This window comes from Papaver somniferum, chromosome 5 (genome assembly GCF_003573695.1).
Source record: "Papaver somniferum cultivar HN1 chromosome 5, ASM357369v1, whole genome shotgun sequence".
Classification (NCBI taxonomy): domain Eukaryota; kingdom Viridiplantae; phylum Streptophyta; class Magnoliopsida; order Ranunculales; family Papaveraceae; genus Papaver; species Papaver somniferum.
The window spans coordinates 161,925,099-161,932,557 of record NC_039362.1 but is presented as its reverse complement, the minus strand read 5'-3'; the positions used below and the strand labels follow the sequence as shown (position 1 = coordinate 161,932,557).

At 32.7% G+C, this 7,459-nt stretch overlaps 1 non-coding gene across 1 annotated transcript; it reads right to left on the bottom strand.

Moving 5' to 3' along the window:
* Positions 1-7,060: 7,060 nt before the first annotated feature.
* On the bottom strand, positions 7,061-7,143 carry LOC113285042. The gene has a single exon (XR_003328555.1). It is a non-coding gene; the product is annotated as a small nucleolar RNA U31b (small nucleolar RNA).
* Between the last annotated feature and the right edge of the window lie 316 nt (positions 7,144-7,459).

Below are 7,459 nucleotides of genomic sequence, written 5' to 3'. Positions count from 1 at the left end.
ATGGTATATTTCTATGTCAAAGAAAATATATTCTTGATATCCTTAAGGATTCCGGCCTCACAAGGGCTCGTATTCAGCTTATCCAATGGATACAAAACTCAAGTTGCTTCCTACAGATGGTACGGAATTGACTGATCCAGGATGCTTTCGTCGTTTAATAGGTCGTTTGTTATATCTTACGGTAACACGACCAGATATCACATACTCAGTTAATTATCTGAGTCAATTTTTGCAACATCCCAGATCAGCTCATATGGATGCTGCTCATCGTATTCTAAGATGTCTCAAGGGAATCATTGGACATGGCATATTCTTATCCTCATCCAGTTCTCCTTCTATTCATGGTTACACTGACTGTGATTGGACAGGCTTCCCAATTACTCGTCGTTCTACCATTGGATATTTTGTTACCTTACGTAATAGTCCAATTTCTTGGAAATCAAAGAAACAGCCTACTGTGGCTCGTTCATCAGCTGAAGCTGAATATCGTGCTTTGGAAAATCTAACTGCTGAGCTTCAATGGTTAGTTTATCTCTTCAAATACATGCACATTTCTTGTCCTCTTCCTATCACGGTTTCTTGTGATAGTCAAGCAGCAATTCATATTGCTCAAAATCCGGTATTTCACGAACGTACTAAACACATTGAGATTGATTGTTATTTTGTTCGCGAAAAGTTAATAAGTGGATTGATTCTACCAAAACATCTTCCGTCGTCTGATCAACTGGCTGATGTTTTCACTAAGCCTCTGGGAGCTCCGCAATCGTCTAGTTGGCAAGTTGGGCGTTCGTTCAGGCTCTACCGCTCCAACTTGAGGGGGGTATTAACATATGCAAATATATAGAAGATCAACACATATTAAGTACATGCAATGAAGAATATGGAAACAATATTAGTACATGCAAAGAATAATATGTGATTGAATACATGCAATGTAGAATATGAAAACAAAGATTAATACATGCAAAAAATAATATTGATGTAATTAGTTTTAATTTCTTTGATTTATCTATAGGAACAAACTTAATTCTCTTGATGTAATTATAGTATTAGGATCTTCACTCATTCAATGTATTTGTACAAGTATATATACAAAATAATGAAATTAATCTCAATACAGTTGTGTGAGATAGAAATCCCAAAACCCAATAGTGCAACAGAGCAGCCGGTAACTTAATAGTAAATGTATGAGGGAAAAAAAACAAAAAACAAATGCAATGCATCTGGTCAGAGTTGCTCAAAAAAAAAAAAACGTTACATAAAACAAATTTAATTAAAAGAAAAATCAAACTCTAAAAACGGGAAACCCTTAAAAGGGAATTCATATCAAAAAAGGAAATCGTTTACACACCAAGAAAAGAAGAAAAGGAAATCGGTTAAAGTATGTGCCAAAAAGGAAATATTACGTGATAGCAACCAAGGTGAGGTATTACGGGATAGCAACCAACATCCAGCTACCATAGGCTCCCGCATCGTATCAACAACCATAATGTAAAATTGAAGGGAGTACAAGAAACCCTTAAAAGGGAATTCATATCAAAAAAGGATATCGTTTACACATAACAAAAAGAAAAAAAAAGGAAATCGATTAAAATCAGGAATCTGTGCCAAGAAAGGAATATTATAGGATAGCAACCAAGGTGAGGTATTACGGGATAGCAACCAACAGCCAGCTAGCATAGGCTCCCGCATCGTATCAACAACCGGAATGAGAAATTGAAGGGCGTACTTATTTCCTTTGAATGCATTTTTTTCTATAATGAAAAAAGTTTGTGGTGTTTGAATTAGCCGATAAGGAGTTTATATTATCGAGATATATCGTTTGACTGGACTGGACATGTTTTGAAAAGTTTGTATGGGTGCATCATTTGAACAAGTTGTAGTGTTAGATTGGATTATTTGATGAAGTTCTTCGGGATGCCACTTCAATTGATGGGTTTAAATACACCTGAAGCTTAATTGGGTCTAATTTAGGGAAAAAGGACGATGAGCGGAATGCATAAGTGGTTGAATTCAAAACTTTTGGCGTTTGTATTCTTCCGTGTCACTGTAAACTTTATGTAATTTCGTAAGATTTAGGTGATCAGGTCAACAATGTTTCCCGATTAGTGAAGATTTTGGAAACACAAAAGAATTTGAAATAAACTATTTAGTCCAGAATTTTACTTTGGTTATGAAAAATGATGTAATATATGCAACAAAACGTTCTATTTTTAACAGTGGGATGAAAAATGTAATGAATGCTCGGAACTCCATCCCTGGAACTTCTGAGCAAAAAGTAGAAAGTCTGCTGTTACCTTGGGACAAGAATTTTAAAACAATTTCCACTAACTAGTTGGCAAAATCTGAACTCAAGCCCGTGGCATGTGGGGGCATCAACCTATTATTATATTCATAGAAAGAAAGGGCAAGAAGATATGTATGTACACTACATCGAAGATGCATGGGGGTGGAGTGAGGAAGTGGAGAATCCTGCTGCACCCACGCAAACATATATCGAGACCTGAACCTGCTTACGTATATTATGGTCGTCATTAGGGCTGCACAACGGGTAGGGTGGGTAGGATATGACCTATACCCGTCACCCTACCTGTTTACCGGCGGTTAAGAAAATCTTTACCCGCCACCCTACCCGCCAAATAATGGATAGGGTAGGATACGGTTAAAAAACTGGCGGGTAGGGTAGGGTTGGCGGGTAGGAGTAGGGTATGTGCATTTCTAGGTAGGGTGGGTAGGATATGGCCTATACCCGCCACCCTACCCGTTTACTGGCGGTTAAGAAAATCTTTACCCGCCACCCTACCCGCCAAATAGTGGATAGGATAGGATACGGTTAAAAAACTGGCGGGTAGGGTAGGGTTGGCGGATATGGATAGGGTATGTGCACCCCTAGTCGTCATACTTTGATTCCCTTTAAAAAAGACTCAACACCCTGCCTCCAAACACTTATCACTTTAGAGCATCCACAGTGGGCGATTATAACCAAAAATTTGGGATGAGATCGTAACACAGTGGGACGGAGTAAAGATCAAATCCCAACCAAAGATCAAATTCCAGACCAAATATGGTCGCGACCAAATCCCAAATTCTAATATAGTCGGGCGTAAATTTAAAGTACGCTTGTTGCTGGGCGTAAATTTAAAGTACGCTTGTTAACGGGCGGAGATTTAAATTACGCCCGATGAAATTTTAATTAAATAAAAAAAAAAGAATGAGGCGGACTTTTAAAGTCCGCCTGATGAAAGTTGCAAAGAATGGGCGGACTTTAAAAGTCCGCCTGATGAAATTTTAATGGGGCGGACTTTTAAAGTCCGCCTGATGAAATTTACAAAAAATGGGGCGGAATTTTAAAGTCCGCCTGATGAAATTTTACAAAAAGAAAATGAGGCGGACTTTTAAAGTCCGCCTGATGAAATTTTAATCATGTACCGTTGCGTCACAACACGGACTAAACCCAAATTTTGGTCTTTTTTTTGATCTTTGATCTTTGGTTTTGATCGCACCACTGCAGTTGCTCTTACATGCCCGTGACTAGTTATTTAGGGTCTACAGTATTATATATCGTCCACACTCGAGTAGGATTTTCGGGCAAATCGTCCAACAACTAATACACGTATCTCTAGAATTCAAACTCCTACCTTCCATCCTTCTAAATTAATGTGTTTGGCATCATTATGGATGAAATTGGTAATCACTCATTTTTCAAATGTTTATTTCTTTAAAATGTTTATTTATTAATATATTATTTGCTGGCAAAATTATTCCTGAAACATTGAATTTCTTTAAAAAATTATATTTAATTATTTATAAATAATTTTTAATTTAATTATCATTAATAATGTATATATTCTCTATATAAAAACAGAGTTTTTTCTAACGACGTGGTTAATCGGAGCTTCTGGTTGATTCTGGCCCCATCACTTCTTTATTTTTGGTAATATTTTAAAAAATTTACCAGTAAAATTTGGAAAAAAATATTTTTAACCCACGTATATATATCTTGGCCAATAATAAACAAAAATAATTATTACCGTTAACAACTATAAATCCTTAAAAAAATCTCACAAAACAGAGTTTTTTCGAGCGACGTGGTTAATCGGAGCTTCTGGTTGATTCTGGCCCCACCACTTCTTTGTTTTTGGTAATATTTTAAAAAATTTACCAGTAAAATTTGGAAAAAATATTTTTAACCCACAAATATATATCTTGGCCAATAACAAACAAAAATAATTATTACCTTTAACAATTATAAATCCTATAAAAAATCTCACAACGTTATAAGATATATATACTAGAATATATTGAATTCTAATTATAACTAAATTTAAATTCTTAAATAAAAATAAAATCACATCAAAATATACACTGTTCATCATGATTTCATCAAGAATAATTAATCGATCACAAAATTAAAAAAAATCCAATGTCCATCGTTCGATTACACTTTGTTAATTAATTAATCCTAATTACAATTCAAATCTATTAATAATTAAACAATTCTAATTGCAATTTACAATTAAATTTCCGATAAAAAAGCTTGAAACAAATTTAAATCAGCAATTAAAATACAAAATCAAAATACATGGAGTCGTGAATACTTACCAGTTAATCGTTGCGCACTTTCTTTTCCGCGAAAAAAACCCAATTGTCAATCCTATCAAGTAATTGAAATACAAAATCATTAATATAAAATCGTGATGGACACATTAATGAAAATAAGAAAAACTATGAGAACGAAAGGAAAAAACGTTAGTAAAAACTGCGATAGACGCAAGTTTCAATATTATTTTTCTTATTATTGATCATTTCATAAAAGGAAACATAAAATAATAATAATAATAACAAAATTTTCCTTATTGGGTAAAATAAGAGCAATGTTTTTCTGACTATTCAAAAATATGATGGCTATCCATAAATATAAAACTGTATAAATGTTTTGAAGTGAATAAGAAATATTATTTATTCGATAATATTGTGATATTATTGCAAATTTACTTAATATTGCTAATTTAGAAAATAGTGAGTGCACTAAAAAGATACGTTAAGTAGATATAATTGGAAAAACTTTAATACAATAGTTAAGAATCTTATATATTATGATTTTCATGGCTTGAGATTGCCATGAAAAGTAAAGGAATTTTGGATATTTTTAGACGTTGAATTATATCATATCCAAAATAAATTTTATTTATTTATGGGTTTAGTTATTGGTGTCACTATTATAAAAGCATTCGATCAAAATGCTTAATCCAGTTTTTTCCTTCGCTTCTCTTTTTTAATTATTTTTTCTTTTTGATCTATGTTTTGTTGTCTGATTTGCATCTATTTTGTTTTGCAGAAATCCTTTGACAATGCAAATGTTATTTTAATAGCATACATAATGATGTTTGCATGGGAAAATTGGTATAATCTCTTTGTCTCTATTAAATTTTGGTGTATTCATCGAAAAATTGGTATAATCTCTTTGTCTTTTTTAATTCTTGGTGTATATATATGTATTGCAGGAACCAAATCTATCTATTAGTCAAAATAAACAACCCCAAAAGGACCCAGAAAAACGACATGCGATGAGAGAGAGCCACCACCAAATGTTCTTTCTTCTTATCCTTCTTATTTTTGGCATTTTGATGTGGAGCCATCACATGGGTGATTCTCAAGACCATATTTTGATGTGTTTTTAACCGATCAATAGGATTGTTTGATGGTTAGTGGCTTGCAGATATAGTTTCATGTATTGTGCTAATATGAACATAAATTATTTTTTAAACAAACATATTGCAATTAATAAATTTGGATATCCAAAAATCTAATATAATTTTCCATAAATAAAAATAAAATAAAATTGAAAAATTTCTATTAGTAAAAGATGCTCAATACTTTTTAGCCAAATATATAAACATGCTCAATATTTTTTAGACAAATATGTAGCAACGAGTAAATTTGGGAATCCAAAATCTGATATCGGCGGATATTGTTTTCTTATACAATATTTCTTATGGAATTTCTAGAGTAACGATGTAAATTTTTCTCATGGAATTTCTTGGTCTGGCGAATCTCTATATAAAATGCTTGAAAAGAAGCAAAATCGTGGTATATGTTCTTCATTATTGATTTTGTTCTAATGATTTTTGGGTTGGTTTTATTTTGCATTAACAATCTTTGATTTTTGCTATTGGTAAACTCAAACCCTTTTCTTTTTGGCTTTTTATTTATTTGACTACAAGCCCTAACTCTTTTGTTTTATTGTTTTATTTTGCAGGTACGCTTTTTCTTTGCACTTGATGAACAACAAAATTCTACCGGTGAACCCTAATTCTTTTGGTTTACTTATCTAATTGTTTTTCTTATTTATTTTTTCGCAAGAATTTTTATTGTTATAAGGGTTTCTTGACGTACAACTTAAGTTCTAATGCTAGCTGAAAAATCATGGGAAAATCTCACGGTAAAGAATTATACTTTTGTTGTCACTAATATCCATTATTTAAAAATTATATCCATTCCCTTTTGTTACTATGATATTCAAGACAGTTACTGCAACTTCTAAAATTTTCATTCTTATGGAGATACTCAATCCAATGATTGTAGAAAAACCTCACACAGTTGTTGTCAATACAAACTTTCATTCTAATATTTTCATTCTTTGTTAATATTTCTATTCTTACTTGGTTGTTTATGTTCTTGAATCTTTTTGGTGGTTGCTGTCAAAGGATATTTAAACTACAATGGCTTATATGGTTACATGGTGAAGATTTATGATGGATATATTTAGCGGATGATCGATTACAGTGTATTAACCATTTGATATCAATTTCCTCCCGTTTACTTGACACCATAAATTAATTGATCAAAAAAAAAAATGCATTAGTGCCATTGTCCTTGCTTAAAGATGGAGTGCCAACCATGCTACTTCCTCTTTTTTTTGAAGCATCGTGCTACTTCCGATTTTTTCTTCTTTGTTTTGATTGGGGAAATTACAAGTACTCTCACAATTTATGTGCGTAGCCAAAATATGTGAGACAAAATATAAAGAATTGGAAAAAGGATAAGTACAGTTAAGTTTTAATCGGACAAGATTGTAGTCAATCACCATCTAGCATCATTGATGCATGTAAGACTGGGGAGACAATACATGTCATCATATTCAAGTCAAAGTTGATTAGGAAACCATATTTAACTCATCGTAACATGCATATGCACCATTGCAAGCACAAAATTCTACATACGCCATTGTTATTAATTAAATTTCTTCGCATAACTTTTACATGTATTTAATGTTTTAAACAAAAACATCCAATAACAGCCCTGCCGTATGAGCTTACATCCTTGTCGTATGAGCTTACAAATGAGAATGCCAGGAATGAAACCTATGTACGTACCAAATTGTTTTCTCTATCGATCTCAGATTGGTTACTAACTAATAATTATGTCTTGATTTGTTTACAAGGGTGCATCCCTTTTA